The sequence below is a fragment of the Rhinolophus sinicus genome, linkage group LG09, assembly GCF_036562045.2.
Source record: "Rhinolophus sinicus isolate RSC01 linkage group LG09, ASM3656204v1, whole genome shotgun sequence".
NCBI lineage: Eukaryota > Metazoa > Chordata > Mammalia > Chiroptera > Rhinolophidae > Rhinolophus > Rhinolophus sinicus.
The window spans coordinates 2,480,051-2,503,985 of NC_133758.1; the positions used below are offsets into that span (position 1 = coordinate 2,480,051).

General features: G+C 41.3%; 1 long non-coding RNA gene across 1 annotated transcript in view; it reads right to left on the reverse strand.

The window, feature by feature from the left end:
• Window positions 1-6,656: 6,656 nt before the first annotated feature.
• Window positions 6,657-23,935, reverse strand: part of LOC141573108 (uncharacterized) — a 170,366-nt gene continuing 153,087 nt past the window's right edge. Inside the window, exons 2-3 of the long non-coding RNA XR_012498669.1 lie at window positions 10,663-10,904; window positions 6,657-6,733 (exon numbers count right to left, since the gene is read on the reverse strand). This is a non-coding gene — a long non-coding RNA (uncharacterized LOC141573108). The remainder of the gene's footprint in view (window positions 6,734-10,662; window positions 10,905-23,935) is intronic.

The window sequence follows — 23,935 nt, forward strand, 5'->3', positions numbered from 1 at the left end:
TAAGAGTCTTCTCAGAATGGCATTTCTGGCGACTCCTGCCGCCTCTTCATCTACCGGGCTCCACCTCTCTGTCCAGACCCATTAGGGACTTAGAAACACCTGCCTCAGTGAAGCAGGAAAGGAACAAAGCAGCATGGGAATCCAAGTGGCCATAAAACTTGCAGACTGTGTTGGGGTTTCAAACAAGGTTTCCTAGTGGAAGCAGGAAAATGTGTGAGATATTGACAGAAGGAAATGGTTATGGGCACACAGAAACCATGAGAATCGAAGGCAAAATACAGGGTCATTTGAGGGGGAGGTAGAGGTGGAACCTCACTGGAGAAGATGAGTGAAGTTGAAACCGGAAGCACTATTGGGCCAGCTTGTGGCCTGGGTGAGGTGGGACCATCTGATGGCACCTGGCACACTGAGTTGTCCTCCATGGCTTCAGGCACCCAAAACTATGTGCTGAGGCTTCTCAGGTCCTCACACCTGGACAAGACTTCTACCATTAGACCCAAATATGTCCATCTACGAGACAGTTAACCTCCATTTCAAGCTCATTGAGGCTGTGGTCTATTTTCCTGGGTCCTCGTGCTAGTCAAGTTGGCCTTTGAAAAGGCAAGTAGCATTTGCAAAGCAAGTGGGAATCATTTTCGATCTGGGTAAGCTTCAGTGTGCCATGGAGTTACTACACATTCCTCATGACTTTCCAACTGTTGAAGTCGGTGACTGCTTTGGCTAACAGTTCTCCTTTGTTCCTCGTACCTTCACCTTTCCAGAGCACATAACGAGTCATCTCCGAAACTTAATGAAAGACTTGGTTGTTATTAAAAGGAAAACCATTGAACCTTGGTAATAAGAACCACAGTCCACATTTTAATTTCATTTCCACAGACCCAGGGACACTGCTGGTCACTTTCAGAGGCTTCTAAATTCCAGGTTTGGAGCAGCAGTTGGGTTACCGGTGCAACGTACAGTGGTTTGGGGTTCAACTGCAGTCTCAGAGGATTTATTTTAGCACTTATTGTTTTTTCCCTCTGGGCAGTGAGACCTGCTGCTCCAGATTTCACAATAACCAAGATTGATCTTAAGTTCATTTCCATAAATATGCCGGGCACATAGGAAGCTCTGGAAGGCAGTCATTCCTGGTTGAAATGTGGCAGCTATGCCCAGGGAGCGGTCTACGCTTATTGTGAATTTCCCCATGAATACTTAAGCTTCAACAAGGGGCAGTTTCTTCAAAAAGGACTTTGGTCAACAGATTTGTACTGAAATAAACTTCACGAGTTGACGTGAGCTTAATTAAAAAGTGATAAATCTCCCTTGCCTCATCTATCAGCTATTTACAAAGGGGAGAAGAACTTCAGGGTCTTGCTATTAAGTCACACTAGTTGGCACTTATGAACACAATTTCCATGATATGTTTTATATCTGAAGAATAAGGAGCCCATGTATTCCTCTTTCTAGAAATGTTAACTAGTTTTGTGTATATTGTTTTTTATCATGTATATTGTTCAATTCTAGGGAAGATCTCACTGGTGAGTTAATGTTATAGTTGTGTGTGTTAAGTTGCATGTTCTGTTACCTACAGTAAATAAAGCAATGGCGTGAGAACCCTAAATTCCAAAGTTCTAGGTATATAACACTGTATGTGCCTTAATGCAAAAATTAAAATGCTAGTGCCTTTTATGACTATAGGTGAACATCTCAATCCATGTCAAATTTTAGGTTCTGAAGCCATCTGAAATACATCTTCTCATGTGGGAAGAATCTCAGGCATGGCCCCTTTCTGTTATGCAAATGGAAATGCATCAAGATCAGTCCCCATGGTGAAAACATTCCCGAAAGCAGACTGCATTGTGAGTGGCTTTATAAAGTAGCTTACTTTTCCATCCTCACAATATGATATTTATCAGGGTGAAAGGGGGGCATGGTGGAGACAAATGTTATTTACACTGATACTGGCCCTGGTCAAAGCTCTTAGGGTTGGCTTTTATGTTGAGAAGAAACTAGATGTGAGATCCCTCAATTCTTTCTCCACTCCTGTCGTCCTGTGGTTTTCAAACCTCTGCAGGGGCAGGCACTGGTCAGGACCTCTTCTTGGGGATCTCACTTCCTAAGTCTCCTCCCTGGTACAGAGAAAGTTCTCATCACCTCACCATGTGGCTCAAGAATCATCCACATGTAGCCATTGTATACATTCTATCCTCTTGAGATTTCAAGAAAAGCTTCTAAAGGAAGAAAGAAGAAGAAAAACCCTTACCCCTGTCAAGTGCTTGCTCTTTCAACTGAAAGTCATGAATTTCAAGACTTAATTTTGGGTCTCAAAGACAAGAAATTGAATCTTTTGTGATCCTTCTTTGAAGAGAATATATTAAAGCCTTGTGGTCTAGCCTTGTGGAAGAAAGGATCAGAATAAAAGGAATTACCTTTTTAAGAAGATAATTATAAAAGGAAATCTTACCCATATTTCAAAATATGTAATTATTACAAATAAATTTACAAGTAAGAAAGTGAGAAGATGATGATGAAATGTCAATTCCTAAATTCTCTGAGTGTTTCTCTTTCTGATATGTTACCTATTGTTATATTTACCATATATCTGAATAAAAAAATCAAGATATATTGTCTAACAAAGCATTTTTTTCTCATTGTCAATTAACTTATACGAAAAGTCTAATATGGACACCTATAAAAGTTCAGTTGCTTTTTATTTTAAGCAGATGAATTACAATTATTGAGCATTAATTGAAAAATAAATAAAACACTGTGGCGTATAGTTGGTTTTCCTATAGTAGCATTTCATCATGTTTTAGAACACAAATCTTCTCTATTTTCATTCCCTTCTCTCCTACCAGATCATCATCAAAATAAGCATCATGATGTTATGTTTCATAAAGCAATTTTTAATCTTTTGTATCTCAACTAACTTAAAAAAAAACATGTAAGAAGACTCTCAACTCTTTACGTCAGCTAGTAGGTCATGTAGTTTCTTAAGATAATATCCTTTATGGTTTCTCTATACTCGTAAAAAAGAAGAAAATATTGACCCATTTTATCTTCCTGTGTGATGGGTGGGGCTGAGTGAAAGGCAGTTTCAATCTTCCCTGGCATGCTGATGGAAAGTGAAAAATGACTTTCAACTAAAAAAAATGAGTTTCTGTGATGTTAGAAGGTATTGGGACACCATGGTGTTTTGATACACAAAGCTAACAATTAGCTGTCATATAGATATGTGACCTAGAAGAGAACCCTGAAAAAGGAAGCTTACTAGAAGTGGACAAATAATTTTCATCCCTTTCCTTCTTTTTGATATAATAAAAATATATTTAAATCCAATTTCGATAAGTGGAATTCTGGCAATGTCAATGTGAAGAGGCTGGCAAATCATCTCCCACATAAATAAGGATGAACAAGTATAAAGCAACTTTTTCAGGACTCTGGAGATTGATCAAATTTGAGCAACAAATTGAGAAGTATTTAATCATGAAAAACTAGTGAAACTGAGTATAAGTAGTAAGAATATGTGGCCCTTTTGCCTGGTACCAATTCCATGCCCCCATCCCTACTCAGTTTATGACATGGTAGTTTTATGAGGGCATGGAGAGTCTTGAAAAGCAGCCACTTTGTCACCATCAGGGAAGAGGGCAGTCAACATGGAATGGAGGCTAAAAACTCAAGTTGGCGTTGTCAGTAAATGCAACAAACTTAGGACATGAATGAGGAAATCCCACAGCTTTTCTATCCCCATCGCAGTCCCAGTTAGGGTGGGCCCAGTAGACATTTAGTGGTGAAATCCTAGAAATTAGAAGGCCATAAAGGGATGGAAATCAGCATTCCATGCATCTCTGGCTGACTACAAACTATGCCTGTGTATAAGGAAAATCTGAGATAGCTGAGAGGAAAATAAAAGCAGAGAAATATTGGAGTAATGGCTACACTCTGAATGTGTTCCCAACTCACACAGATCAATTGAAAAGGGTGGGAGCCACCCAGGGTATTTCAACACAAACTGTGCCCAAGTCATTGACTGATTGCTAAGCTAGGCAGATACAAGAGTAATCTCACAAAAGAAGGCTAAAAAAAAAAAAAAAAATGACTAGAATAAGTAAAAACTCAATTGAAAAATCAGTGGCTACACACCACAGGGGAGAGAGATTCCACTGTTAAAGACCACACAAATTACTAAAAGAGAAAAAAGAAAAGAAAAAAAAAAGCAGAATCCAGAGTACCTAAAAATCTACTTTGTAAAATGTCTATATTCAAGAAAACTATGCAAGAAAACTATGCAAGAAAACTATGCAAGCCTGATTAAAAACAAACAGACAAACAAACAAACAAACAAAAAACAAGAAAGTGTGACCCATACTCACGAGAAAAAAATAACCAATAGAAAGTGACTTTGGGTGGGCCCAGATGTTGGATTTAGCAAACAAATACATCAAAGTAGCTATTTTAAGCATATGTAATGATTTTTTTAAGTGTGTCTGTGTGTGTATGTGTATGTGTGTATTAAAGACTTAAAGAAAAATATGATAATGATTAGTAAACAAATAGGAAATCTCAACAAAGAAGGAGACATTAAAACAAACATACAAAAACAAAGAGAGAGAGAGAATAGAGACATTTTCAGATAAATAAAAACAGAGAGAATTTATTGCTAGTAGACTTGCCATTCAAGAAATACTAAAGGAGTCCTTCAAGCTGAAAAGAAATGATACAAGATAACTTGAATCCTTGGGAAGAAATGAAGAACACCAGAAATGGTAAAGATGTGGGCAAATTTTATATATAAATGGTATAAATATATTTTTATATTTTTTTAAAAAATTCTAAAAACATAAGATCGTGTCAAACACTACCATAATACTGCACTCTTGGGTTTATAACATATATAGATGTAATATATATGAAAATAATAGCACAAGGGGGGAGGAAATGTAGCTATGTTGAAACAAAGTTGTTATATTTTATCAGAATTTAGTCACTGTTATCCTTAAGTACATTGTAATAAGCTGCATAATGAAATTTCTGTAGCAACCACTAAAAATACAACTAAATTCCAAAAATAAATAGTTTGAAAACTAAGAAAATAATTAAGTTAGTAAGATGGGGGAAAATGACTAAATACTGTAGCAAAAAATGTACAAAGGAACAAAAAGTCACAAGACGGAAAACAGTAAAATGGCTGATGTGCACAACCTTATCAAAATTTACATTAAATATGATGGGGCTAAGCACTCCATTAAAAAGGCAGAGATTGTCAGATAAAAGATAAAAAATAATTCTTCCAACTTGATGCTGTTTACATCCAATCTTGACTTCTTTTTAAAATAAATATGAAAGCAGAAAGTGTTGTGTATTTATAAATGACCAGATCATGAGGACATTGTTCTGGAAAGGAAGGTTACTGTAAATGTGTAAAACACTTCTGAGCTAACAATGCTATATATCAAAGGGAAAGAAAGTGCTTTGATGGAAACTTACGTGACCATATAATCCCACCTTTATGACTGCCACTTTTCATGGTCATTTCACTTCTTTTTCTTTACATGAAAGTCAGAGGGTTCAAGTTTTCAGGACTGTTGAACATGACCAATTTATCTGAAAGTGAATCACAAGATGAACTTCCATCTGTAGTTCTTGATATTTTAATGTACTTGCAGAAATTGCTTTTCATCTGGAATTAAAAGGTATATAGTTTGCCATTTTCATATTTACATATATGAGCTAAAAATGTCAGAACAAACTTCTGATCATCTTAAGTATATATAGACCAATCAGCTCAGGTACTAAATGTTGCTTATGTATAATTCCTATAAATAAAAGCCAATACAATGAGTATCTAATATAACTATCTTAATTGATTACCTCTTTACATTCCTCAAATTGTGATGTACATGAAACGTTTTCCTATTATCAATTTTTATGATTTCCAAATGTTTTCTTTTCAATGCTGAACATATACAACTTATTCTTTCAATAATGTTTTTTTTTTTTTTTAGTTCTGACTCAAAAATATGACTTTTTACAAAGTTTATAATTTTGAGTCTATTTTACACATGAGGAACATAAGGAGAAAATGATGTGACTGACTTGACAATTCCATACATGTAAGTAGTGATGAGGTTGCACTAGAATTTAAAGCTTCTCAAATATAACCTCCTACTGTGACAAAATCAGTTTATACACAGCCTTCAGTCACCACTGGAAGAGTTGGCTAAAACAGAGCCATATGTAAAAGAATCATATGGAAAAAACAAAAGATGTAACGATGGAACTTGGCCATTTCAGCTAGTGACTTTCGATTATAGTCTGGAATGACTCATAAAGTAGTGGTATGCACTTACTTGCTCTTGACCAGCATTTTTTAAATAGGATAAGACAAGATAGGATCTATTAGGATAGAATAGGATAGGATAGGATAGGATAGGATAGGATAGGATAGGATAGGATAGGATAGGATAGGATAGGATAGGATAGGATCGGATCGGATCGGATCGGATCGGATCGGGTAGGGTAGGGTAGGGTAGGGTTGGATAGGACATATCAGAGTGCATCCTATATATTAAGTATTTCTTCATGAAACTCTTACATTTTGAGTGACATCATACAACATATTTCTTACTACAAGTGGAAGTAAAAATATTTGAGAAATACTTGCCTGAAGTACCATTGGTCTCTGGCTTTCCACATGTTCCAAATCATCATTAAACACTTTTGCCCCTTTATGACCCAGATGTATTTCATTCTGTCAAAAACAAGGGAAGAAAAACATTCAGCCACTTCTCTTTAATTATATATGTGTATACTATATCATAAAAATGATTCAGAAAGACTGTTTTGAGAGAACATAACTATTATACATTGCAAAGGTACAAAACTAAGTATAGCATAAGAGAGAAACTCTTGTCAAACATTAATACATTATTTGCATTTCTACCTTTTTATTCATTCCTTGGATAACCAAATAGTTTGATGGATTTGCTTGATTTTACTTATACTAATCACATTTGCCACATCCATGTGACTCAAAACAGAAGCACTGGAACCCAGGTGCACAGGAGAAATATATTTTCTTTTGTATCTATCTAACCATCACCTTTCAAGTGTCTATCATTGATGACCAGCTTTCTGGAAGGCACATGAAGAAATGTACCTCTTCGTTCTTTTGTTCCGTACACACTTTCTGCTGTGCATGTATGTGTCTGTCTATATATGGATATGCATGTCTGTAAGATATTTTTAAAGAGAGAAAAAATGACAGCCATGCCAAGAGAGGGGTCTCAGCCACTGTGGGTAAATCAATCCATCAAAAAAAAAAAAAAACAATTCTGCCATGAAACTTAATCACTAAAGGTCATGTCGGGGAGTGAGGAACAGATTAAATTAGCATAGTATTAGATATGGAAAATGATTTCTGTCAAAATCATCTTTACCACAATTATAATATGTTAATTACGTATTTCATTAAGGAAGTTGATTATGGTTCACGGATGAAATCACGCCTGCACAGACACCTGGAAGGAAGCAGAGAAGCCTAACTGTCCTCTCGCTCCTTCTCATGTTTCCCCCGGTTTCCCCTCTCTCTTTCTCCCTCTGACTCTATTTTCTCATTTCTCCTTTCTTCCCTTTTCCATTCTCTTCCTCATCTGCCCCCACCCCTTCTCGCCATTTGATGCCATCAGCAGCTATTAAATGTTTCCATCTTTAAGTTCTCATTTAGGGGACTCCTTAAGGAGACATAGGTTCTTGGCGTGGTGTCCTGAGTACAGCCTGGTCAGTGAGCTTTTCTGGTTTGCTCCTGATAATCTCTCTAAGATCCCTTTTCTCCTGCCCCCCTGTCCCCTCCCTCTCTGCCCCCTCCTGCCTCTCTCCACGCCCAGCCTGGGGATCTCCCAGCCCTGACTGCTGCTGCACCTGCAGAACTCCAGCTGTGATAGCCTGGGGGAGCCATGCCTGTGCCTCCATGGCCTGGGGGTGTCTGTCGGCCATGTACAAGAGGCGGGGTCTGTCATGGAAGCTGCACTGAGGCTTCAGTTCACAGCACTTTGGAATCCTGTCCTGGAAAGTGGCCCCAGTGAAGAGGACGGAGCCAAAGGTGGTCAATGAGCCGGAGATCTGCGAGCCAACTCTGTGAGTCAGTAGTCGGTGAGCCTTTCCCTGGGGATGATCCATTCATGTTCATGACAGTCCAGCATTAATTCTAAAGGTGTTGCTATGGGCCTCCTGTCTTACAGATCCAAGCAGCAGGGATCCAGGCCTCCACTTGGGTGTCCCCTTCAGTGGTGCCTTTTTGCATTTAGATGCATCGAGTATAGTTTAAAAGAGCCGGGGGTTGGGGGGACAGACATAGAAAGATCTCATGCTATACTTCATATGCAAATTTCTATGCAGAGTCATAAGTTAGCCTGGTCTCCTCCCAGACAGCAGATGAAGCAGAAAACAGGGCAGGTGAGCAGAGCTAGGGGATTATTCATGCTTCTGAGAAAAGGTCCCAGTGAGACCCCAGGGAGTAGAGGCTGCTGCATCTCTTTCTTCTATTTCCCTGTGAGTAAGAACGCACCCCAGCTCCTGTGCCCTTGGGCCGATAGATTTTGCCACACAGAATAATCATTGTTGGAATTAAGCATAATTGTCAAGAAAGACTTGGTCATCACAAGAAAGAGTGTCTCATACAACTGTCCCTTTGCTTTCCAACAGTAATTACTTTAGTAATTAATCTCTGTCATTTAACTGTATTACATTTTGAAAAGAGAAAATGGAAGAAAGACCGGTTTCAAACTAATTTACATCACAGTTTAAAATCCCAGAATAGGGTGAATCAAATGTCAAATTTAGCCCTTTCACATTTTCTAAAATAGTCTCATTCTAACACCCAGCCCAATGGAATCAAAAGCAAGATGCTGAAGTCACCTCTTCCTGAAAGGCCAGGCTTCAAAGGCAATATTGCCTCAGATTCCTCATGGAAATCCTCCTGGCTTGTTCCAAGGTGCTCAGAAATACAATTAATACCCCCACCGAGGAGAGCACTAGGAAATCTCTTCTGTCCGAAGGCCATTTGTGCTGCTGGTAATGTCAATTGCCCATAATGCAGCACAAGCATTTGTTAATGACACATCATACCGCAAGTGAATAAATCTGTCCCGGCAATCTCCTTTAATTCCTCTTCACCTCATTTCATCTTTTCAAATTAACTTGTTTGACCTTGTTTATTGTACACCTCATTATACTTAATTTTCAAAGAAGTGCTTTTAATATACTGAAATTTTCCTCAATTTCTTATTAGTGTTTTAATATTAGTAAGAGCCTATATATTACCTTTCCTTTTAATAGCAACCCTAATTAATAAAATGTTTCTCATAATAGAGTATGCAAAAATTTACAACATATTTTTAAAAGTCAGATTTACTTCATACATAATCAAGGTATGCCGCTAGCTTGTTTAAATAGAAAATCTCAGGCTTAATAATCCATAATAAACTTTGAACAAAAGCTTCCTCGTTAAGAACGATACTGCAAATGTACACGTCTATTGCTCTCAAGCCAGGATATCAGATATGTGACGGGACTGAGCAAGTGTCCAGGCATTTTCTAATAGTTACGTAATATTATGCTTTATGTGATGAATAAACGGGTGTGCGTCACTTGTCTAATATGTTAGATGAGAAGAGACACGTTTCCACAAACATACAGTTCTGGTATTCAATATTCAAGTAACTTGTCTCTTCGACTAAATACAAAGCATTATTATTTTGATTGCTATATAAAGCACAGAAAGAGAAAGAAGTTAAATTTGTGAAGTGGGGGAGGGAGGTGTAAAATGCCTGTGTGGCTGAAAAGAGAGCTGCAGCAAAGCACATGAGAAGGACTGGGGTCGGAAGGGAGAGGGGAGGGGAGGGGAGAAATGTAACAAAGGTGACTAGTGTGACATCACATACTTCATGGGGTCTAACCGCAAGACATCTCTGTAGCCAGGTGCCTCAAAGGTCTCTGTGAGCCACCTCTGAACCCCCACACACACACCACACAGCGGGCAGGGGGTGTGGCGGCTTCCCTGCCTTGCTGACTGAGTCTGTTCTGTCCTGGAAAAGGAAAGCTGCATGAATGCTTTCCAGGACTCGTTTCATCTGCATCTCTGTGTGCTGTTGATTTCACTTCTTTGGCTTGGTGAGGATGAAATAAGACCTCACTGACACAGGGGAGATACTTCCGGTTGAACTCAAGGCGTGACCGCACAGCTCTGATACAGGTTTCCAGGCTCATTAGAAAGTCTTTCCTGCTTTCTGGCAAAAAGCAGAGCAGGTATTTCTATAGGCCCAATGGCTCCTGATTAAAGAAGACTCTGGCCCACACGTATAAATATATGGGAGATTAGGAAAAGAAAAAGCCTCCTGCCAGTTGACCTGCTAAGTGAATATATATCAGGGCCCAGTAAGTGAAAAGGCTACGAGGTTTTAGTTAATGAGAACTGACTGATACTTAAAAGCCAGTCCCCCTCCCCACTCCTCCTCCAGTGCCAGCTTGTTATCCTGGAAGGCTGGACAGTGCCCCGCTCTCCTGTCTCTCCCCCTCATCTCCCCAAATCAAAGATCAAAGGCTGCATTTGTAAAGCAAATAGTTGGAGAGTTACAGCCGGGTTTGATGAAAACCCACTCGAGGCCTCTTGGGAGATATTACCTTCCTCATTATTCCACTGATTGGCCTTATTTCATCCAAGGATTACTGCACATTCTCCTGACGGCTGATGAGCAGCTTCATGAATATACAAAATAATCCAGCGGCACTGGGCCAGCACTGATTATCACTGTGCAACTCGGAGGAGCGGCTTCAAATGAGCTGCTGGAGACGGCGGGACTCTTCCTCCCCGTTCTCCATCTGATTTTACCACAAGGATCCTTATTAGGCTATTTTTCACGTGTCTGTAAGAGACAGAGAAAGAGAGAGGGATTGCATCTAGTTAAAAATGATCAGGGAATTCTGGGTACCAGATGTTTTTTGCTTAATATTGCAAAATGCCTTTTATTAGATTACACTGAGCACTTACTAACTACGGTTAAACTGCTCTGCAGAGAAACCCGATGGGAACGGTGCCCTAAATAGCTTTCCTCGGTTTGTTTTTTTTATCCCTTCCTTTCTTTTTTTGTGCACACTCTCCAATCTGTATATGCTTATTCATGGGTGTGTGTGTGTGTGTGTGTGTGTGTGTGTGTGTGTGTGTGTGTAAGGAGCTGGATATGTCAGTTGGGAGAGAAAGAGAGAGAGAGAGAGAGACTGCGGATAGAAAATTATCAAGGACTGTTACACACTGGCCTGGAATAATTTAGCATCTCACTGAAATCCAGTCTCTTTGGCCAAAGCACGTGGCCGAGGTGTTAATGAGACAGTAAGGATGGAGAGCAAAGGTGTTTATTTTCAGCTTCAGTCAGGCAGAAACGACGATGACACAAAGCACCTCTGATGGCTCCCACGTCCTCTGACGGAGTCAGCCTTGGATCAAGGCTCCATTTGGTGCAGAACATTTCTTCTCTGCAGAGAGGCCCCTCCTCCACCTCAGAAAGCAGCTTCTCCAGGACACAACTTTTGGCCAGAACCGGCACTCTTCCGTCTCAGGCTCAAAACATATTTATTCCCATTGTGTTAAGCAAGGAAGTGACCCTCTGACGGCTTTCTCCTCCCGCTAAACCAATCAGGACGCTTGGTTTACAGCATTGCTAATTTAATGTCTGATAAACGAGGTCTCTGATTGTCATTTACAGCTGGACACACTTGTTTTTACTGATTGTGAACCACTGAACTTTTCTGGGCAATAAATGTCTTCTCCTGCACTGTGCAATATGTCATGTGAAATAAATGACCAAAAGGAGGGACTCCTGGTCTGTGCCCACCACGCTGGCCAAAGAATCGCTCAGCCAGACAGGTTTCTGAGCAAGAAGGAGAAATCGTCACCCTGCTGGGTGGTGACAAGTAGTGTGCCCAGTCTCGACAAGTGGGGGCTGCCTTGAGTGGAGACCCCAGTGGTTAGTGAGGTGAGTAAAATCCAGTTCTGGGGAGTCTGTGGCTGGCACACACTTCTTACAGAAGGTCCTTTATACTGTCCGTGGGGCTGCATCTCCCCCAAATCCATTCAACTCTAGAAACATAGATAGTGAGGGATGTATATGAGAGCATTTTTAAACACACAAGGCAATTTACATGTGCAAGGTATTATCACTCCGATTACATATACGTTACTACTTATTATTATTGGAGAAAAAACCTACCCATTGTCATTTCATAGTGAGAACAAATCTTATGTGACTTTTCTGGGGCCTTTGTCAGGTCCGTATGTCTGTCAGGGATCCAGTGAAATGCTAGAGCCCTAGACACCTTCCGGTCCAGTCAGAAAATATATTTGTTCTTTTAAGCAGAAACATTGTCAGGGTTGGTGTTGGGGGGACCCGTGAGGCCAGCAGCATGTGGGTGATGAAACCCAGCCCCGTCTTCACCCGGCTGTTCCACGGAACTGCCCCGTACAGTAATTTAACAGATCCACATTTCATGACTGAAGTGATAAGGATGAAACATTTTTAAATAACCAAAAGGTAGATACACCAAAAAGCCTGATGAAACATTAAATGAATGTAGTGTAACACATTATCTTTGCTTCTGCACATCCAAAAAGCGCAGTGAACTAAAACATTGCATTAGGCCAAGAATAAAGCTAAAAATTAAATTGGCTCAGAAAGATCTCGGGTAGTAGTTTATGTACTCAGAATGCAGTAAATTTGGCCATTTAATCCCATTCTCCTACTCCTGGTGTGCACACTTAAAAAGAACACAGGGCTCATGGGGAAAGGGAGACACGGCTACGACTCTGCCCTTAACTATTTACCTGATGCCAGAAAGCAAGGGCTGAGTCATATTAATGTTGATTTTTTTTTTTTACTGTAAAATTGCTTCCATTTTCCAACATTTAAGTGCAGTGAATGTCAACAAATATAAAATATGAGCAACTTTGTAAAAGATGGAAAACAGACCCAATAAAGAAGACATATTTAAAAATATAATACTGCCCCTTCAAATCAATAAATAAAGACAAGCATTTCATACACTAATGCATTTATCTATGACCATTATAAATTAGTTGCTTGCCAGAAAATACACTTCTTAGCACAAGTGCCATTATTTAACGTTGTCTATTTAATGCACACTTAGTATATTTCCTCATCCAAAGCGCCTCTGCATAATTAGACAACATCCATTCTTAAAAACTAAAGTAGATGCCAAAAGTGCAATACATAAAGCATGATGTTTTACAAATTTACATCTTCAAAAGTTATGTGTGGTTTCAGAGAAGTGAAATTGCAGAAAGATCACTCTATTTTGATGGCCCTGGCCTCCTTTCATGGACTGCGGGTGGAAACGTAAGCCACCGAGTGGTCATTCTTCCTCAGCTTCAGGGGGCACAGGTTTTCTGGGCGATTCTATGAGCAGGATAACTGGATAGTGGGCCTTTGGTCATCTGCTGAATTGTGTATGATCATCCTGGCTGGGTTCCTAGGTCACTGGCTTCTGAGGTCAACATCAGTGGGCACTCAAGGATCACCAAGACCTTGTCTTGAGAGCTCTGATTGATAATTCTGGTCAAGCTCTGGTTTGTAGGACCCAAGACAGGCTTTGGAGGGAACTCCAAGGACGGGCTCCTAAGCCTACACACCCCCATAGCCTCCTTCCTTGTTTCCCATATTTACTTTACCAACATCCCTACTACTGTCCATGTTTCTCTGTTATCCCAGCTCCAAAGCCTATGACTGGTCTCTGCCATTGTCAGTGTCTTAACTAACAAGTTGACTCAAGTAACGTTTGACTCATAGCTTATGGCTCTAGATCAGATGGTTACTTATAGAGAGCTGGGGGGTATTTTAACACATAGTCACTGAAGCTGCTCAGACAGCAGGCCCTAATAGATGCCAACTGGTCCTAAAATCATCAGGATTGAGGATGCTCAAGCAGATCTTTGAAGAAACACACTTCTTGCTTCTCATATGATTCAACCGAATAGCATGCCACTCTTGTTCCCAAGGGGCCCCGTCGGCCTACCTGGAGGTGGTAAATGAGAGCAGCCCTGAGAGTTCACAGATACTCATGAGTATAATGCATATGTATTGTTTGCTGTCTGAGGCCATGACTTAAGGATTAAGAGATTTTTATCAGAAAGATCCTTTTTCTTTTCACTCCTATTTTTCAGACATTTCTACACAATTGGAATTGAATACCTATCCAAGAAACCCCTGAATCTTCCTTCTCACACGAGGCATCAGAAGGTGTAGAACTGAAAATAAAGGAGAGATTTGCGATGCAGGATCTATTGCATCTGTTTGGGCTGGTTTAGGTGGAGACAATCTCTCAGGCAAAATAACGTCTGACAATGGGGAAGGTAACTCTACTCATGTTCTGATGAGGATCTTGGCATGTAGGATGCGCTGCCTACCCAGTTGCCAGCCACGCCTTCCCCCATCTTCTGGGCTAACACAGAATCAAATGTTGGTCACCTTGCAAGTGCCTGGTCCTTCAATTGGCCTCTGCCATTGTCAATGTTATTGTCATTGTCAGAATGGGAGGGAGCGTGACCTTTTTCTTAAGCAGCGACCTCATTCTAGTTGTGGTGGATTTAGGCTCAGGCATTAGATACAACCCTCCCCACTCACATCTTCTGGGATAGGTGAATAAATGGGAAGATTTATCTTGCTCCCAGAAAAGGAACATATGCTGGGATTCTCTATTTTTATGCCCTTGGGCATATCCGTTGCATGTGTTGCCTTGGTCTGCAAGAACCGTCCTAGGACCAGGTCTGTGACCTGAGGATATTCGAGCAGAAAGACGGGAAGAACCCAGGTTCTTGACATTGTACTGAAATCAAGCTACCACTGAATTTCTTCATATGCCCTATAGTAAATATGATTACGTAAGACACCTTCAGTTGCATCTTCTGCTATTTTTAGGCAAAAGCACCCTAAAAGATGTGGGTTTAGAGATAAAAAAAAAAAAGAAAGAAAAGAAAATAAAAAATAAAAAGGAGGCTGAGTTGTTATTCCCTAGTAATAAAGAAGGGGAGGAGGAAGAGATATCAAGTTAGGCAGTTGACAGAGGCTCTGGAAGCACATAGTGAAAGTGAGCATGGAGTAGACAAAGACTGCACTATTTCCAAGGGGTGCCCTGAACACTCTGCCTGGTCTGCTGGATCGAAAGTCCCTTAACGATACTGCAGAGGTTCTGCCAAAGGAAGCAAGCCGATTCTTGATCTTATCTTGGAGACGGTGATACACAGACAGACACATGTAACTGTGCCACCCTGAAAACACATTACGTACTTCCAATTTGTAAAAGTATTACTGCAGGTAATTTCCACATAACGGGAAAAGCCCATTAGAATAAAATGGTAGATTGGAAGTGGAAAAATAGATGTTTATTTGTAATTGTTTCGGGCAAACTTTGTGAAGAGGTAAATTTCCAAAAGCTCCCTAGAAATAAGGCATCCTTCCCCCATTCACCACCTACTCATCTGTTTTAGGTTATAAACTCCTAGGAGGTGTGCAGGTGTTCTTGTTATCAGTTTCCTGTAGTACCCAACATAAAGATTCGTAACAGGACCCTTTTCCTACATTCCATCCTTCTTTTCTGTGTACTGATGATGACTTGACCAGATTCCCATCGGTCTCAGCATTTTCCACATTTACTTCCTGTCCCGACAGGAACACCTCTTAGGCAAGGTGAGTGATGAATGGTAACTATGGAGAGAGCCTAGGAGGCTGGTTCTGCTTTGCTATCCACCATTGCGGGTCTACTTACTGGCACTGAATCTGAAAAGTGACCTTTATTGAGAAAACCATTTGGGTTCCCCAAGAGGCATGGGCAGCAAGAATTCAGCAGGGGACAGAGATGGAGAATGTCCTTTAGCTTTCCTGAGAGGCACAGGTGTAACCTGAGAAGGTACTCACAAGTGAAGCTTAGCTAGTGGAAGTTGCTAATTAGAAACGCCCTAACTCCTAGCACTTATAAGAAAGAACCTGACCTTGGATCCATGACCTCTGGAAGAGAAGTACTATCGTACAAGTCACTTTGGATGAGGCCAAGCATTTTGTCATGGGAAGTATCATTGCTGTTGTTTCATCCCCACCTTTCCTAACTGTGCCCACCACAGCCACTGGACTAATGCCTTCTTTCCCACAGCTTTATGTAGAGAACCTGATTATGGACTGGCTGAGATGTCCAGTCATATTTCTTCTAAAATACAGCAAATATAATAAATTTAGTCTCCTTCTCTATTCTCTGTACCAGAATACGCTGAATCCACGAGAAATGCTGGGAAGTTTTGTCTGGGACAGACTGAAACATCTTATTTTCTTTAGAAATTGAAGGCAGAACTGTGGTTACATTGCATATTTCAATGTATTGAAGCAACCCTAAAATTCTATTACTTCCACATGCCATGTGGTTTTCCACTAACTAAACCCCATATGCTCTGATAGGACGGTGTTGTACAGGGAAATGTGTTGCTTTGGAATAAGAAAATGTGCCTTCATGCCTGACCTCTGACCCTTATCGTCTGTGATCGGGGACAAGGCATTAATGCTCTTAGTGTTGCATGAATTCACAATCGTAAATCGTAGGCAAGAAATGTTACTTGTCTTTTCTCCCCCCTTAAAACTCAGTTGAGTTTAACACAAAGGACTGGCTTGACAAGCAATCTATTACTGGGCTTCTCTCCCCACCCCTCGAGGATCATGTCAGGGCCCCCACATGTGTTTGGTCCCCTGGTTTACCCATAAGACATGCAAGATTTACTCCTCTGCTTCTGGGCACACCAGGGACACAAACTCTCCCAGAAGTTTGGGGAATCCTGTGTCCAGAGCCTAGCCACCCCCACCTGATTTCCCACTGCCTTGCTGGAGTAACAACACCAGGAACCCAGAGCACATCCAGCCAAGATATCCTGTCTGAACCCCCTCCCAGTGTGTTCTTCTCTAGCTTCCTTCAAAGGTGTTATCCCACTCAGCTTTCCTTCATGTGTGGTGTCTCAGAATTGGCAGGAGTGGCCTCTACACGATTTGGTCCCCCACTACTCTTCCCCTTTCTCTACTAGAAAGAAAATGCAACAAGAGCAGGGATTTTCAACTTTGCTTGGTATAGTGTCTAACACACAACAGTGTTCAATGAATAATTGTTGAAAACGAAGAAATGAAAAGGACTGGCAACCCAGGGCAACTATACCCAAAGGGGTTGTGGGATACTTACAGGAACAACAGAATCTGTATCGCCTATGTCTCTATCTGTCTGCACCACATCTACATGTATTAGACTTATGTGATTACATACATAACTCCCTCTACTAGTATTTGACACTTACTAAATGTTTGTAAATGCACAATAATTAATAGTTCTTTAGATGGAATCTGCAAGTTCTAATGCTTTTTAGTGTACATCATTGTTTAATCACCAGAACACAATTTGAGGAAGGTGTTGTTCTTTTCAAACTACAGAAGAGCAAACAGAGGCTGGGGAAGTGAACCCCTTTCTCACAGTAACTGCTGCTACAGTCAGGGGAAGAGCCAGGAGTGACACCAGGCCAAGGGTGTCTGCTGCTCTGCAATGTATTTTAAAATGAATGAAAAAGCCCGTTCTTCTGTCTTGCCTAAAGGACGCAGAATCCTGTCAGACGTTCTAACTCAGCACGAGTGAGGGAAACATGTGAGATACTTACACTATGAAAAAATCTCAGATTTTCTCCACATGTTGCTCTGACAACTACATAAATATGATATGCTTAATGGAACTTAAAATACATTTCTCAAATTTCAATACCAAGACCCAGGAAATACAGATTATATACGAACATAAGTATCTGTAGCATTTGTAGTCTCCCATATTTCCAAGTATGATTTTTATTGTTTGTTATGTATTAAACTTTTAATACCTAAGTGGTTTGTAAAAGCTTTTATTAAAAATCCCAACTTTCGGATGGATAGCCAAACTGAATCTGAAGCCTGAAGCAGCTGAGCTACGATCTCATTGAATATATGCTTTGTAGAAGGCAATTTTAGGGAAATGCTCAGGAACCAGCATTCTCTAATTATCTTGGCATTTTCCTGGGAATTGATCAGGAAGAAGAGAAAGCAGCAAAGGGGTTGGGAGGAAAATTGAATAAGAAAAATAAATGCTTCTAATTCCTTTTGGAAGCAGTCTCGGTATGCATAATAAATGAATGAATGACCAAGAAAAAGAGAAAAGAAGAGTACAGCTGGACAAGGGTAAGGGAGCAGACGAAAGGCAGAGGGAGGAGGCTACAAGGAAGCAGTTTCTATTTAACCGTTTCCTGCTGCGGCGCGAAGGAGAACGTGAGAGCTCTGCTAACCCCTCTCATTGTCCCTACATTCCTGGAACCACGTTCTAGGAAAAGCAAGGAAGAGAGGAAGGGAGGAAGGAAGAGGGAATGGGTGTGAAGGAAGGAAGAAAATTAGAGAGGGAAGGAAGGAGGGAGAGAGGTAGGGATTGTGAGAGCCAAGGAGGAGGGAGTTAATTTGAAGACTGCTGCAGTTTCCTATGTTTCTTACCCCTATGGACACTTTGTGTCAAACAAGTGTTCTACAAATTCCAACACATTGGGTACTGGGTGGAAACTTAGAACACTCTTTGACCACAGATTCATTGTGGTGCAAGGAAAAATAATTTGAGTGGTTAAACCTGCCTTTGTCCAAGTAGCTCAGACCACAAAGTCAAGATGTCTAGAATGACCTGCCTACTTCTTTCCGTAACTGGGTCCCCCTCATCTCTGAAGTTTCATAGAAACTTCCTTCACCAGCCCTTCTACAGATCTTAGTCTCCACTTACTCATTCTTTTTTTCCTGCTCAAGCATCATGATTTCCAAGTATTTTGTGCATGGGTTGCTTCTTTGTCTTTAGTGTATTTCTTGTGTTAGAGGGTAAGATTTATGAGGACAGAACCACGTTTGTTTCATCTATCATTTCTCTCCCAGGAGCCTAGCACAATGCCTGGCACATACTAGACATTAATCAAGTACTAGTTCAATGACTTTTCACATTTATCAGGGGGTAACTGTAACACAAGAAAAAATGCATGTCTAAAAGTAAAAGAACTCTTTCTTCTTTTTGTATTATTATTATTCCCATTACACATAATGGTTAGAAGAATGGACTGGGTCTCACTCACCTTTCTATCCGCATGCCCATTTCAGAAGGCACTCAATATGTGTTAGATAAAAGAAGGAAGAAGAGAAGAAAATAAAGGATATGAGGAGAGAGGAGAAGATTAAAAAGAAGGAAAGTTTAAGGTAGTTGGACGAGGAAGTATAACCAAACCCAGCAACAGAGAAAATGAGATGTAATGACCTAAATAAAACCAACGACTCCTGACTTCTAGTCACCACAGCGTCCAAAGTGACCCAGAAGGTCACACTCCCCTCCTTCCCTCTACCCCACTCCAACACAGGGACATACCGGATGAGGAATAACATCAGCAGAAGCAAGACTCTGAAAATCACAGAAACGAAGAAGACATTTAAAACAAGATGGGAAATCTGAACTAAAGACTAAAGGCTTCTGGGGTGTCAGCATTCTGTGAACCTGAGCCTAGAGTTTCAATAACTGTATGGAGAAGACAGTCACAGCTGTTTGCCCCAAGTGCAGAGGAAAACAGGACAGAGCCCCCAGCAAAAGAGGCATCCTATCCATCGAAAGCTGGAGTTATGGAAGCTCCCTCTCCAGCCTAGGGACTCAGCACAAAGGCTGAAAGAACCACCGTGAGAAGTTGCAGCCATTGAGTGCGGTGTGCTTGGGGGAGGAGCATGGAGCTGCGTGGCTTACACGGGCGGGAGGGTCGACTAGCCAGTTCATTCATAGGACACCTGGTCTGAGGTGAGTGGCGTCAGCTGGGCTCTGGAAGAGGCAATTCCAAACCACATCCTAGGGAAGACACTGCAAAACTCTCATGGAAAACAAAATGCTGAAGATGAGCTCGTGGTGAAATACAAACAACAGGGCAAGAACCAAATCCGCACGAGAGATGATCAGTACATATAATAAATGAGAGAATTCGTACCGAGGAACAACAGATATCCAACTCTAAAGGAAGTAGGTTTAAAATTCTCAATAAAATAAAGGAATAGAAACCATGAATGGAAAACACAGGCTTATGATAAAAGAAACCAAGAGAAAAATATGAAGAAAGTGTAGTTATCAGAATTTAAAAAAAAAAAAAAAATGAACCTGTAAAGGAAATAGTAATATCAGCCTACTCTTAAATAACTACTATCATATATATACGGTATTTATATACTATATATTAAATATATATGTAAATATAATTATTTACTATATAAATATAATAAATTTATATAATTAAATATAAGTATAAATACATGTTATGTACTAAACATAATTATTTAATTCTCACACCAATCTATGAGATAAGTGTCTACTATTTTTATTCCCACTTTTCAGATGAAGAAACTGACATAGAAGCTAAGTGGCTCGCACACACTCACACCCAGTGAGCAGTCAGCTCTGATTCAAACTAATAATCTGGACCCACAGTCCGAGCCCTAGCCCACCAGGTTTTCTTGCCTGTCGGTATATTATAGAGACAGCTGAAGAGAGAACTTGGGATTTGAGAGTTGAGCCAAAGAGCTGGGGAACATTCAGAATTCAGCAGAGAAGCAGACAGGAAGAAACAAATGAGAAGCAGGAAAACGTGGAGAATCTACTAGAAGCTCCATTGAGTCTGGAGGGAGCTCCAAGAGGAGAGAGTGGAGAAACAGCAGGAAAGGTAGTGTTGGAGGGCTAACAGGCCAGCAATGAGTGTTCCTGTTGAGAAAGCAGTGCTCGTCCCAAGCAGGGTAAATACATGCCCACACCTAGCTACGCTGTAGTGCAATTCCAAACAGCAAAGCTCCAGAAGGTATCTTAAAAATTACTGGGGAGAAAAAAACAGAACACCATCAAACAGCAAATCAAATTCACAGAATACTTATGAGCAATGATATATGCCAGAAGACAATGGAAACAATTTTCAAAGTGCTAGTAGAAAAATCTGCCAACTTGGAATTCTGTATCCAGCTAAACATTATAAACATAAATGTAAACTATTATACGTAATGAAGGGAAATATAATTTCACACAGGCAGAGCCTAAGAGATTCTTTTACTCATGGACTCACTGAAAGAACTACTCCAGGATGAACTTCAGACAACATGAAACTGAATCCAAACAGTGAAGACATATGCTTAGAGCGAAGGTATGCAAATAAATTGGTAAACATGTTGAGAGATCTGTCAAAAGTATTGTGAGTAAAAAATAATTTGGCAAGGTAAAAATAAGACAACTAAAACACTAAAAACAAAAACAGAAAGGACAAGCATGACGATTAAGAGTTAAAGCCTTCTAAATCTCCTAAACTTGTTCAGGGAAGGATAGAGAATTAATTAAGTTTAAATTCTGATAACTCAATTTCATTTCTAATGTTTTAGTGTTTAAAATAGACCTGGGGCAAATATGACAAGATTTTAGCATTTGTTAATGCTTATTATATTGCATTATGGGTGTTTGTTATATTGCCTCTGTGTTCTCTATTTTGAATTTTGCATAATTAAGAAAAGATCCTTTGCACATTAACTGAAAGGCAAATTAAGTCTTCTAGACAATTATTTCACACCTTTGTCTCTCCACAAACTTTCAACACCTCCTCCCCCATTCTCCCTCTCAGCAGATGACCTTGCTTCTTACTCCACTGAGAACAGTGAAGAGCTCAGAAGAGGACTTCTAGGGACCCCAACTCGGCCTCCACGTGGCGAGCGCTGCACCTGGCCCCTTGCAGATGTGGGCTCCACGCCCCTTCAGACCTGTCCCTCTGCTGACAGGCTGACTGTAGCTCCTTTGCCTACTTAGAAAAACACTGGGCACGTGGCCCTTCATTCGTCTGCATCATCCCCCCAACCATAAATATGTGTTATTATTTCTCCCATTAGAAACACAGACAAAAATAAAAATGACTTCCTTTTGTCCACATTTTCCCACCTGCTACTGCTCTATTTCTCTTCTGCCTTTTGCAGCGAAACTCCTTGGAACAACGGCCCATGCTGCCCCCCTTGGGGACCCCCTCCCATCCTTTGTACACGCGCCTCATCCAGCTTTAACCCCACTCTCCCTCCGCTCTCCCTGCTGTCCCCATGGTCAGCAGTGACCTCCATGTGGCTCAATCTAAAGCTCAGCGTCAGCCCTCGGCTACCAGGAGTCTGTCTCACACCTCCCTCCGGCTTCTGGTGGTGGCTTGTGGATGCTTCAGTTCAGTCTCCACCTCCATCATCATCCTCTTTGTCCAGCTCTGTGTGTCTGTCCTGTTCTTATAAGGACACCAGGAAGGTAGATCAGGGCCCGCCCTGATTCAAGATGACCTCATCTAAATTACATCTTCAAAGATTCAATTTCCAAATAAGGCCTCATTCACAGGTCCCAGCGTTAGGCCTTAAACAGATCTCCTTGGGGGACACAATGCAACTCACCTCATATGGCTACTGGATGTTTTAAATCGGCCGTATTCTACTGTCAGTGTCTGTTCTCACTGGATGTCTAGCCTACATGGCAGGTATGCAGAAACCTTCGATGCCTCTCTTTTCTCACATTCTATGTTCAGTCTCTAAAGGAATCCTGTTCACACCATACACGCACCCTGTATCTGGCCCTGTCTCCACACCTCCACCGTCACTACCTTGGTTCAAGGCATGGCCTCTTAATGATTACGTAGCATTTATTGTACTCCTGGAGTGTCATTTATGGAACTTGCCTCCTAATGGCCAATCCCCCACACACAATTTTCCACTGTTATAAAGAGCATTGCAATGATCATCCTCGTGCAAACATTTTTAGCGATTATTTCCTTCAAGTTCAATCCTGGAAGTGGGATTGCAGAGTCAAAGGCAAGCGAGTTTTACAATCTGTTGTAACTCGGTCAACTGCTGTTCAGGGGTAGCGTGAACGGGTCTCTTTTAAATGATCAGTAATTCACACCTAAGATAAACTTTTTTTGCTTTGTGTTATGGATCTTGGCTTTTGAGAAAAATCAAACCATTTACTTCTTATATTTACTTTAAACTAACATTTATCGTGTGCCCACCTGGCATTGTTACAGGCACAGGTGCCTGCCCTCCTGGAGCTTACATTCTAGTTGGGAAGACAGACTATAAATAATGACTATAGTGACAAATGAATTCCATCGCATATTGGAAGGTGCATGCTGTGTAAAGAGAACAGGCACGTAAGGAGGCATGGGCTGCAGTCTCAGCAGGGAGGGCAGCAGAGTGCTCATGGGGCAGCTGGTAACTGTGCAGGCTGGGAGAAGGTGTGAAGGTAACTCTGTCGCCATCTGGAGGAAGGACATTCCAGGCAGAGGGAACAGCAGGACAGAGCCCCCGAGGTGGGTGCCGCCCTCTCATAATGGAGGAGGCATGAGGGCGGCCAGCTGAGGGTGAAGGGTTGGGGCAGGAAGTGAAGTCAGATGGGCAGCGGCCCTGAATGGTCAATGGGCTGCTGAGGCCACACCAGGTGACATTGGCCTCTCAGGGTGTGGAGCAGTGACATGGTCTGGGTCATGGTTCAGACTAGCACAGAAGATGGACTGCTGGAGGTAGAGGTGCAGGCCAGGAGGACCTCGAGTCATGCGTCTCCTAGAGTCCCCCACACATGCCCCTGGTGTAACTCCTCGCCTTCATCAGGTCGCACTTCTTCCCACCAGGGCAGTAACCTTGTCACTCAACACAAAGGCCCTCCCGAAATGCCTGCTCTGGCCAGCGAGGCAGCCTCTCCTGAAGCAACCTCCCCACACCCTATTCTGGGGGCCTCTGGCTCCCCTTCAGCTCTCCTCTCCTCTCCTCTCTCAGGCGTGCTCTTCCCCAGCCAGCCT